This window comes from Chelonoidis abingdonii, chromosome 22, assembly GCF_003597395.2.
Source record: "Chelonoidis abingdonii isolate Lonesome George chromosome 22, CheloAbing_2.0, whole genome shotgun sequence".
NCBI classification, from domain to species: domain Eukaryota; kingdom Metazoa; phylum Chordata; order Testudines; family Testudinidae; genus Chelonoidis; species Chelonoidis abingdonii.
The window spans coordinates 8,916,328-8,928,410 of record NC_133790.1 but is presented as its reverse complement, the minus strand read 5'-3'; positions in this window follow the sequence as shown (position 1 = coordinate 8,928,410).

Genomic DNA, 12,083 nt, shown 5'->3' with positions numbered 1-12,083 from the left:
TTGTATGGACTAGGGCTGGTACTGACTGTTTGTTGGATCGGGACTGGAGCTAGACGCTAATAGGTGGGGAAGAGGGAGGGGCTGCAACATTAAAACAAATACATGGTTTGACTTGATAGGTTAAGGACCTGGCCTGCTGCTTCCAGGAGGACTTTGACTTTGATTTTTACTCTCCATGGGCCAGCCCTGCCATCCTTACCCACACTGAGTAATGCTTTAGGACCAGATTTTTAAAGCTATTTGGGCACCTGATATGTCAGGTAGTGCCTACTGGGCTGTTCAAACGCACCTAGGTGCTTAACTCCCATTTAAATCAATGTTTTTTTGGTATCTAAGTACCTTTACAAATCTGGTCCTTACTCCGTATCCCAGTTTTATACTCATATAAGTCCATCAACTTTACTGGAGCTGTGCCTGATTTACTCTGGTGTCACCGAGTTCAGAAGCAGCCCACTGACTTCAGCCTCCTTGAGTTGTTGGTGTGACTTTAGTGCAGTAAGCTACTCAGTGTGAGTAAAGGAAGGCAGAGTCTGACCTCAGACGAGCCATGCTCCTGCACACAGCCCCCTCCAGCCACCACCAGTCCGTTCGGGTGATGGTAGAGGAACTTGGCTGTCAGTAAAACTAGGTTTGATTAGGTTTATTCAAGTTCAGGTCAAAGCAAAGGCCAAGGATGCCCAAAGCCACTCTTGGCTGAAATAAAGTGCCTCTCTCAGATTAACTATAGTGATTTGTATGCACTGAGCAGTACAGAAAAATGTAGTTGATTTATAAATGTCAAATAGCCAGCAAGCAGCCCACACAATAACCTCAGTGAATTATTACCTCTGACCCATTCATCAAACCCAGCCAATCATCTGGTAGTGCAGAGTGATTTAAAGCCTATTACTGTAAGAGCTTTAATGTCTAACACAGAATGCAGCTGATCTGCAAATGTCAAAGGAGGGCTGAAGGTCACAATGCCCATAAATTAGGCCTTGGCTTACTACCTATGGAGTTAGAAGATCCCCGGCATGCTAACGGTGTAGCCCTTGAACATTCAACTGGTTAGCCCAATGCAGCCTGTCATCAACCTGCCCTCCTGAACTGGTGAGTCTGTACCGGCAAGAGCAAGCATGGTTCTGTGCAAGGCTGTGTGAGAGGCAAAGAATTTGGGTTATGGAGAAGGGGTGAGGAGGGAGACATTTTCTCCTGTTACGGATTGCCTATGTTTTAATGGAGCTGTCACCCTGAAGCTGTGTCCCGTGTCTCAACTGAGTGGGACCTGGTTAAAGAAGCCATCTTCATCTCAGTCTCAAAACATGGCATAAAGGTGCACAGCAAAAGAGGCCGAGACCAATGTGGAGTGATGCTGGTTGACAGCATTATCGAGAAACTTTTACCTATGCCTGGTGACAATAAGCCACTTAACAAGATCCCCTGCTCCTGTTTTGCGCTTGTGTCTATTGCACTGGCTGCCTCATCTGAGAAATTCACTAGGTTAGCCTGGATGTTCTCTTCGGCCACTCGGCCACCTGTAGTTTTCTCCCATGAGGCATCAGCTGAGCCTGACAGGAAGTGAAACAACATTGGGCGACACTCAGGCAGCGCTCGCGCTGCCTTAAATGAGAGAGTTGCACAAGGAAGGACTGAGAATGGACTTTAGACTTTAACAGTTATCTTTGCTATCTTTGTGCGAAAGAACTGTGCATGTGCATTACGAGACAGTCTTTTGTTACATGATCACATGCTATTTTTTTCCAGAGCCCCTACCTCATTCAGGAAACTGGATGGCCTGTGCACTGAGGATGACTCAGGATCATGTAGTGGAGGCAGCTGTCTGTAGGACTCCTACCTCATCCATTGCAGAAGTTGGAAGGTGTGTATTTTAATGATGTTTTGGTTTTAAAGCAGGAGGAAACCTAGCCACCAAATCTGTAGCGAGGGCGATCCGGGCATTTCAAAGTGTAGACAAAATCCATGGCCGTCACAGTCTTCTACTTGGCATCCTTGGGTCCTTATTAGATGAATATTTGCCAGAATCCAGTCTCAAGAAAGATTCAGGGTTTGCTTCAGAGAGACATGAATATGGCGTACGGGTAGACAGATATCATATAGCATCCACCAAAATACAAAGAACAGCTAGGGGCTGTTATATAGATAGTGGGAATTGTCATAGCTCCAGTTTTAGGAACATCTTTTCAACATGGTGATGTCAGAAGCAGGGCACCTGAGAAAATGCTCCCTCATTCCAGGCTTGCTAACTGAGAGAGTTGTAAGACCGGGAGTGATACATTTCCAAGTTATGGCTTGGAAGGCAGAAAGGAGCAGGGGCACTGGGCCCTCACTGGTGTGGTTGAACCGAGAGGAAGAGAATGGAGGGAAGTTTTCCAAAATGGCTGCGTGCAGCCGAACAGGTGCCCACAGCTGGCACAATGGGCAGCAGTGTCCTGAAGAGACATGCGGTGGCACAGCAGTCTGTCCCACTACCAGTGCTTCTGAAAGAGCAAACTTAGCAAGGAATGGGAATACAAAATAACAAAAAAACACCAAATCAGCAAGCCTCCAAGAGAAGCCACATTTGTCAAACGGGCCACAGCTGTTATTTCCATCTCAGTTGGCGATGTGTTTTTTAGCAGTGGTTATTAAGTTAGTCTTTGTAAAATATACAGTTCTTGCAGCCCCCTGTTGTTTTTCTTCATCAGCTTGTTTCACTGAGAAAAACAACACAGGGCCTGATCCTGAGAAGTGCTGAGCACCCCCACATCGTTTGGAGCTGCTGGTACTCGGTATCGCTCCAGATCAGACTCCTACTACAGCAGTCAGATGAGTCTGCTGGTGAAAGGGCCTTTCAAGTGCATGCAGATTACAGCAGAATGGAACTGAAATGCTACTTGCTTCATATAAATTCCTATGGGTGAGATCCACATCTGGTGTAAGCGCTCATAGCTCCAGTGAAGTCAGGGTAGCCCCATGTGTCACATCAGCAGAGGGTCTGTGTACTGAGTTCCATGCAGTTGTGCGTGGGATTTTCAGACAAGACCTTACAGGTCCATTTTTTTCTGCATGGACATAAAAGATCTCAAGGACCATTGTGCGTAAGTGACAGATCTTTGCCCCGTGCCCTTGGTCAAACTTTCTCCCTTTCTGTTGGGTCTTTTGCAATGTACTGGCTGTTCTCTTTCCAGCTGGTGGCTGCCCTCAGCAGGACTGTAAGTATAAAAGTGCTGGTTCTCCTCTGGCTTACACCAGTTTCAACCAGGTTAGTGGAGTGGCTCCTCCTTTACACCGGTGGGAGATGAGAAATAGGCTCAGCTTTCTCCTCCCACACATCTCCCCCTCATTTTCCCTCTACTGCCCACCATACACCTCTCCCTCTCTTCCCCTTCACTGCCTTCCTTTGTTTCCATGCTCCCATGTTTCTGTTAATTCTTCCCCAAACCTCCCATCCACCCTGGCCTCCATAATAGCAATAAAAAAAACCTGTGGTGCTAGTCATCACCCTCCTCATTCTCTATGTTATGTCCCTTTCCTGCACCTTTAATCTGTCTTGCTTATTTAGATGTCATGTCTTTAGGGCAGAGGCTATATTCTCTTCCGTGTCCCAGCCCAAGTGTTCCTATCCCAACGGAGGCCTTTGGTTGCTCCCAACATAAAACAATCCTATAGTTTGTATTGGACTCCTTTAGGCTAAGTGGCGCCACATCAGTCTAAAGCGTGAGGATGATTTTCCAAGTCTGACCAAGCTGTTGGGCAGGAAGAGGGATTGCAGGCCGCCTGGCTGTGTTTAATTAGTAAAGGGAAGCCCCTGAGTCAAGCAGCCAGCTCCGGCATAAACAGCAGCCTGTGAATACCACAGAGAGGCAACAACAACAGGCCTTTGGTTTGGTGGTGTAACTCTTTGGCACTGGAATCTAGCCTCCAATAGACTGTGTTAATGGCAAGTACCTAGGCACTTAGTTCATTGCAACTTGGGAACTAAGCCATCTGTCTGATTGTTTGTTTCATGCTTTTGTATGCACCCCCCGTTCTCTGTCAGGAGGAGGGAATTCCTGCATTTGGGGGGATTCTCTTATAAAGATTGTGGCCAGACTCTGAGCCTAGTCCGGTCTAAAACAAGCTATTTGATAGGCCAAATTCAGCCTGCAGGGACACTTGCATAAAGTCAGAGGAAGTCCATTGAAGTTAGTGTAGTTCGTAGTGTGTCTGAGTGCAGAGATTGGTCCATTGGCATCATTAGTGTTACTCTGTATTTACATTGAAATCAGAATCTGGTCCTGCTTCTTGAAGTGAAGCTCTAGGATTTGCATGGGATCAGAGCAGTCCATTTGTCATCTGTGCTACCCACGTGATTATATTTCTATAGAACGCTGGTTGATTTTTTTGTTTAGGTGGTGGGGTGGAGGTGCCTTAAACAAAAATATCTTCCCTGACTCTTAACTTTGTTTTCTTTTAAACTTGACTCTCTACATTGCTCTGAGAAGGTTTATAAAATCCAGTGAGGAAAGAAACTAAGCAGGCTGAGTCACACAAGGGAGGCATATCTAGGCCCATGCAGTTTACTATGTGTCTGTCTCTTAGATGAGACATTAAGGCTGAGATTTTCCAGTGCTACCCTAAAGGAGTTGAACATTCAGTTATTGCCAAAGTCAATGGGAAATGGGCACTCAAATGCCATAGGCAGCTTGGCGTATCGCAGCCCCAACTAGCCCCTAGTTTTTGAAAGGTCAAGTGTGCAATTGCATATGTACAAAGGCACGTGTGCACTTGCATGTTGAATTTGTGCATGCAAAATTACCATCTTTGCATCCATGAATTTGGTGCTTGCACACTTCTCTCCGTTTGTGCCACTGAGGAGAGAGCTGGATGCTGCCAAGAATCCAGCCCAGGGTATGAACAAATATATGAACAAAACCTGATTTGCCGTGATTATCTGCACAGAATTGTGTATGCATGGTGGCACGCCTCACCTTGCTGAAAAAACAGACCTTAAACACACACTCTTTTATTTCTCTAGCTATTCTTTCAGCTCAATTTTAGTGTATTAAGATTGCAGGCTTGCTTACATGGCAGAATGTCCAAATCACGTGCTAAATTTCCTATTCCTGCTGCCAGCCTTGAAAGACAAATACAGTTAGGAAAGAAAAAGAAATGATACAAACACCGACATCAGGACTTTTCCTGAAGCAGGCTGGGTGGCAAAATGTTAAGAATGTTAGGAATTTCCATTACGGCTCACCATTAAACTTGATCCTTTGGGAACACCCACAACATAACTAGTGCCAATAAAATCAACTTAAGGCACTCTTGGATGTAGTGCTCTTTGGTTCCCTTTGAAAAGCTAGAGCGTGTGTCTCAGGCATCGTTTGATGTGCTCCTGTGAATAATATTCCAAGGTGCTGTAGATCTGAAACATCAGCATGGCTGGAGCCAAAAGGGTGTAGCTCTGTGTGCAAACAACAGGATTGGACAGGACTAGGCGTACAGTATGTTGGGGCTGATTCTTCCTGGTGGTGCACCTTGTGGAGGTGTGTGCACCAGTGCAAAGTGAGTGTGAAATGCCACTGAATCAGGATGGTGGCTTGTTTACACTTGCTTCACACTGGAGCACTGACGGCACAAGGTGCATGGTAAGGAGGCTCAGGTGCGTGTAGTGTTTTACCTGGAAAATGCACAGAGATAGAACATTCCTGTGCAGAACAGCAGGGCAGAGCTCAGTTCAAGAGCCTTTTTCTCAAACTAGCAGACACACTTCAACAGGAAATAAAAGCCCCTTCTTTCATAAAAGGCCCATTTTGCTTTCTTTTCAGGCAGCCCCTATAACAGAAACTCCAGCAAGGCAAGGTCTTCAGCTCTTGGCTGGTTGGTCAAGCTGAATCCACAAGCCAAAAAGAAGCAAAACAAAATATACACTTGAGCCCCAAGGAGCCCTCTCAGTGAGCAGAGAAAGGATCTGTCCAACACATCCACAGCTGCTCTATTACCATCCTACTCACCGTACATATGGACTTCTTCCTTTTGAGCACCTCTGACGATTCCTCTGGGTCCAAGCTTCCCCCTTCATCAGGTAAATGTCATCTCACTTGAGGTAAATGGGTGCAGGGGGGAGAAGGTGGGAAAGACCAAGATCGCGAGGTTCCCTTTAGGATCCCGAAGGGTCTGCCTAGCACCCCATCATAGCAAGTCAAGTCAAAAGGAAACAAACTCTCTTCTATTGCTCTGGACTTCATGTAAATATAGTAAAGATGCTGCCATCATGAACGGTCAAAAGACAAGATGTGAAATGTTGTTACTTTGGCAAGAGAGGATTCTTTTTAAATAACTTCCTTAAAGTTAGCTGGGCAGAGTGCCTTGTTCTGAGTTTGATTGCAGCAGTCTATACAGTTCATGCTGCAGCCAAGACATAAAATAAGGGAAAGCTGCATTCCAGAGTACATGCCTGATCCAAAGCCCATTGACGTCAATGGAAAGACTTCCATTCACTTAACTGGACTTTGGATCAGGCCCTCAGTGGAGAACACGCGATTGCCAATGGACTGCTGACAGTGTTTACTGAAGACCCATATACTATTCCATGCTCAAGTTAAAGTATGCCTTCCAAACTCTCAGTACCAGCAGAGGCTCCTGCCAGTTAGCCAGTGAAAGTTCCTCCACTTCTCTGTCAGAATTGCTGTGCTATTAGCTTGGAGGATAATCAACAGCAAACCCATCCATAAATCAAGAGTTACCAAGTGCCAATAAGGTATTAAATTTCAGGTTCACGAGGCCATCCTTTTAACAATGACAGTCGAAAGGAAGAGCATGAATTCTTTTACACGGAAAAAAATTTCTTGGAAAAACCACCCCCCTTTTGTTTGCCTGTAAATACATTCATGTGTTTTAGATTTCTGCACTGCTCTCCTGCCCATTAGATGGGAGCACAACGCAACCTGAATGCTTTCACTCTCACACCAAACCAGGAGATTAAAGTGCCACAGCTGGGCTTGAACCATTAAACCATTTCAAAAGACACAGAACTACAGTGCTGCCTGATGTACAGACAGCCCATGTGAAGGGGCCTGTTCCTTCAAGAGGAAAGATGGCCTACTAGTTAGGGTACTAACCTAGGACTTGGAAGGTCTAGGTTCAAGTCCCTGCTCTGCCACAGACCTCCTGTGTGACCTTGGCCAAGTCACTTAGTCTCTGTGTGTCTCAGTTTCCCATCTGTGCAATGGGGCTAATGCCGCTGCCCTACCTTTCATGGGTGCTGTGAGGATAACTACATTAAAAGAGTGTGAGATGCTCAGATACAATAGTGATGGGAGGGCATATAAGTATCTTTGATAGATTCTGTCGGCTTACTGTGAATTCAGTGCCATGCCTGGGGAACATGCTGCACTGACACACTTGCAGGGTGAAATCCTCTGCCTATCCGCAGCAGGTACAGCATTGGCAGTGCTAGCTGCCTGCATGCCATCCCTTTCCCCATGTGCCTCTGCCTTTGTGGGACCATGGGCCTGATCCACAACCCTTCAGAGTCAATGCAAAGACTGTGGATTTCAGTGGGCTTAGGCTCAGGGAGGTGGGTTAGTTGAGCCTCCATTCAGTTCTTGGCCTCTTTGATGAGGCAGCCAGGTAGTCTCATGGTTTTGTGATGCAGGCATTTGACTGCCAACTTATCTCATGTAGTCCGTCAAATAGCCAGTAAACAAGGACTTTTGGTCACTCATGACCAACTGAGGCTGTATTCAAACTGAGAAGCTAGAGCTCAGAGTCTCTCTATCCCATTATTAATCCTGGAGCGCTGTAATCTCCTGCTGTCTTAAGTTTGGGCTTCTTGGAATGGTCATCCGTAGTGTTTCTTTCCCTTGCTGCTCCTTCTTTGACTTTGTTTGCTGGTCCGTGATAGACCCTGCAGCACTATTCATCTATTAAATCTGATTAATACATTGTGTTTATTATATGCAAAGCAAGCTCCAACTCAAAGGAGATAATAGCTGAGCAATCGCTCCCTTCCCATTGCAGATAAGGTAGGACTAACAATGGCATTAGCTGTAAAGAGGTAGATCACTTTCCTGGGTATAATGGGGTAGCTAATGGATTGTGAGAGGGTTTCTGCTTAAAGTTTATCAGCCTAATTTCCAGAGGTGCTCTGTTGAAGTCAGTGAGAGCTCCAGGCTTCCAGCACTTTTAAAAAGGACAAAAACTAGATGTGTACAGAATCAGAGTTGAATTTAGATCTGAAATGGATTTAGTGCCAACCTCCTCCCAAGTCATGCATTCCTTTTCATTACCAAACCCTCCAGCAAGAGCGTGAAAGGCTTGCAGTTGTTAAAACGCAGGTTGGATAACTGGACTTATTTGGCTCGTTTATAATTAAAAATTAATAAAGTAACGATCAAGTAAGTTATCTAACCCAGGATGTGGCATCTCAAAAGAGTCATCTTTTTAAATAGCATGGTTCATGTTTCTACAGCTTTTCCGGTTGATGTTCTCTTTTCATTCACAAATAAAATGTTGACTCTACTATGCGGGCATATTGTAAAAGAGAAACCTGTGCCCTAAACCTTTATGATTAAATAGTGCAAAGTAGTAAAATCCTAAAGGAGAAGCCAGGAGATCATGAGGGTAACACTGAGCTTGCTAAAATGTCTGAACTAATGACTGCTTTCCCTCTGCTATGTCTTGATTCAGAGCGAACATGCCGCTGGATGGCTTCATGCAGTACTGCTTGGACTGCCTGATTCATAGCCATAGACTGTGTTTCCCACTTCTGTTTTTCTAGCCTACTTAGTTTTGTGACAAACAAGGGAAAAATATCTCAGTGGGAAGGAAGCTTCTGTTCTAGAACTGCTCAAAGAAAAACAAGCGATATCAGGAACAGGCCAAAAACTACCTTGACAAATTCAGATCCCTTTCAGAAAGTAAATAGTTTCCCAGATGAAGATTTTCTCCAAAACTGCAATTTTTAAAAGGCAAGAAAAATGTGATTATGGGAAGGACAATTCTAGTAAAGAAAATTAAACCCATTTCAGATTTGGGTTTTATGTTCCTTTTTAAATGGAAGATGCCAGGTGAATGGAGAGAGACATTTAAAACACCACCAAGTGTCTTCAAGGCAGTTAATTGCTGTCATAGAGTCTAGTATAGTTTATAGGCCAACCAGCATATGGGGGAGGTGACATTGCATTTGTTTTTTATTTATGATATGCTCTTTCCTCCTGTGATGTCACACACTAAATGGCAAACAGAACAAGAAAAGGATCTGTGCATATTCTGGGTGAGCTGTGGTTGAAGAGCTATCTTCTTCCAAGAGGCTCTCTCCAAACTACACATGGCCTTTGATTCCCACTCTCAAATCAAAGGTGGTCCTTTGATGACCTCACCATCTCCCTTAGCCAGAGAGAGCCTAGAGCTTTGCATCCTGGCTTTAAGATATGGGACGTTCGTATCTTATGTCTTACAGGTCACTGAATGAGACACCAAGGCCAAATTTCCAGTTCCACAAAGTTTGCCTTTTTTTTTTTTTTTAGCAGAGTTCAGTCATACCTGGTCATCATATGCCTGGTCCCAGATGCTGTGGCTATCCCCAGGTAACTGTCTCATCCAGCTTTGGGATTCCTGGCTGTTTAGGTCCTTGCAATAAGCAGAGAAAAGGAGAGACTTTGATGCTAGTACCAGAAGGATGCTGAAGTCCTCCACCTACAGAACTGGACCAGCATAGTCAGCGGCATGGCAAGCTTTGCCCAGCAATTGTGCCTCTTCCCACATCTATTCACTATAACCCACTCAAGCTTTGCTGAGACTGCCAACCAAGTTTTAACTGTTGTGGGTTTTGAAACATGGGCATCTGTCCACTGGGAACTGAACTGAAACCACTAACATCATATGATAGACTAGGCTTGAGTTGATGACCTGCAGATGAAAAGCTCCGCATCTCATTCCCAGCCCTCTGAGCCATCCAATCCCCAATACTCACACCGCCTCAAAGTCCCTAATAGTTCTACAGTAGAAAATAACAGGAGCCCAAATACTTGCCACGCAAAATTGAAGCTTAATCCATGTTTCCTATAAGAGTTACAGCAAACCTTTGTCAAAGCAGGTATGTTAATCTGCCTTTTGGTGCAGAGCACAGTAGGTTTTCAGCTTTAAATTACCATTGTACAGGAACTAATGGCCCTTACAGTGGAACTGACTGTAGAAAAACAAGGAACCTGAGCAATTATTAGATGTATATTCCCAGTGAAATCAACTCATATAAAGACATTGTCGGTAAAATGCATGATTGATCATCTGGGTCTAGCTCACTTTCTTTTTCTTTCCAAGTTGCTCTACTGTATGATGTTAATAGCACTGCAATTATTTTAATGAACTACACTAAAGGAATTTACAGTGTGAGTAACATGGATGCTACCAAGCATTTCTTACTAAGGAGTCAGATATTGCACACAAAAGGGGCGCTAGCCTGGGTCCCTACAAACATCCAACTTTGGGAATGACTGAGGTATGAATTTACAAGGGTGCATTTTGAATACCTGGTACGATGATACACATTCATGGCCTGACCCAAGGCCCATTAAAGTCAGTGGAAAGACTTTAATAAGCAGTGGATTAGACCCTAAAGCTGCATTCTTTATACATGCAAAACTCCCATTGCATTCAAAATTAATGGGCGTTTTGGGCGCATAAAGAATGCAATATTGGGCCACAAGACAGAGAAATGTTCAGTCTGATGTTGTGCAGGGACACAGCCATGTCTCCTGTCAGTAACATTAATGGAAGGTACACGATTACATTCTTGTTTGATAGGCTAAATAAATGGGGTTGATTCAATTTCAGTGAAAAGCAGGTGCATCTCAGTTCCCGTGAAGCCAATGGGTTTATATTAGTTTAAAGTGAGGGGCAAATCAGGCCCAATTGTTTCCCACTCTGAGATTTTGAGTGATCCATTGCAGCTCTAATAACTGACCCACACTGCTACATCAAATTCAAGCTGAACTTTTTGGGAGGGCTGAGGGGTGGGAAGGAAGGAAAGAGAGGTCAGGAAAAGTTGATTTAACTTAATATGCATTTCTATGTGTGACTTCTGGTCATTTGCACCAGACTGGCTCTTCTAATGCTATTCCTGGCTCAACCATAAATGAGAAGGACCAGACAACACCACAGGAGAGCTTGTTAGGAGATTTCCCTGCTGATCTGAGAGGCTGGGATAAATGCTGAAGCTATGGGAGTCGAGACAGGCCCACTGCCAAATTCCAATCCCAGCCTGAGGCTCCCCACAGTTTGTGGGTGTTTGCATCCCTGGGGGCTGATCTGGGCTGATGGCTGCTCAGCAGTAGGTCAGAACAAGGCCTGCCTATCACTGGGGAGGACCTGTGAGCTAATCCATCACACATATGGAATGATCTATAAACACACTGTCATAGCCATTTGGGGAGCCCAGTATAGAGCCCAAGGGCCTGGCCCAGGTGCTAGGGTGATGCACAGCGGGAGAAGCATCTTCCCCACTAGCCCGCAGAGTGACTCCACAGCTGCTTTACCAAGGTTTTGTTCCCCTTGCACTCCTCCAGTTTGTGGGGAAGACTAAAGAATCTGTGCTGGGCAGGTGCTTTGGTTCTTCCCTAGCCTAATGATAACCCACTAGCACTTACCTCCTGCTTGGCTCTATGGCTGATCAGGTGTGTGAACCCCTGGTGCATCCTGTCCCAACTCCAGCCCTCTGCCTTGTGCAGCTGCACCACACTGGCTGCAGAGCTGGGGGTCTCTGTGTGGCTATGGAGAGGGGGGCTGCATTTGCCCCTTAGGGACATACTCTGTGATTCTTACTCAGTGTTTGTTTAGTTATAGCTGAGGGAAATAAACTCCCAAGGAGGAGAAACTGTGGCATTTGGCCCTGGGCTTGTAGCAGAGTGAGTGATCCCCTAACTTCTACCATTCCCTGGAGTTCATTAGGATTAAGAAACACTGATCAAAGAAAGATGTTCCCATTTCATCTTGTGGCGGTTGCTCACTGTCAACTGCTTCTGTGGCAGCTAAGAGGGTGAAATGGAAACTGCATGTTCATGCAGAAATGGTAGGGCAATAAAAATCAATGCAAAATAGAAAAAAACAACCCCACACCGGAT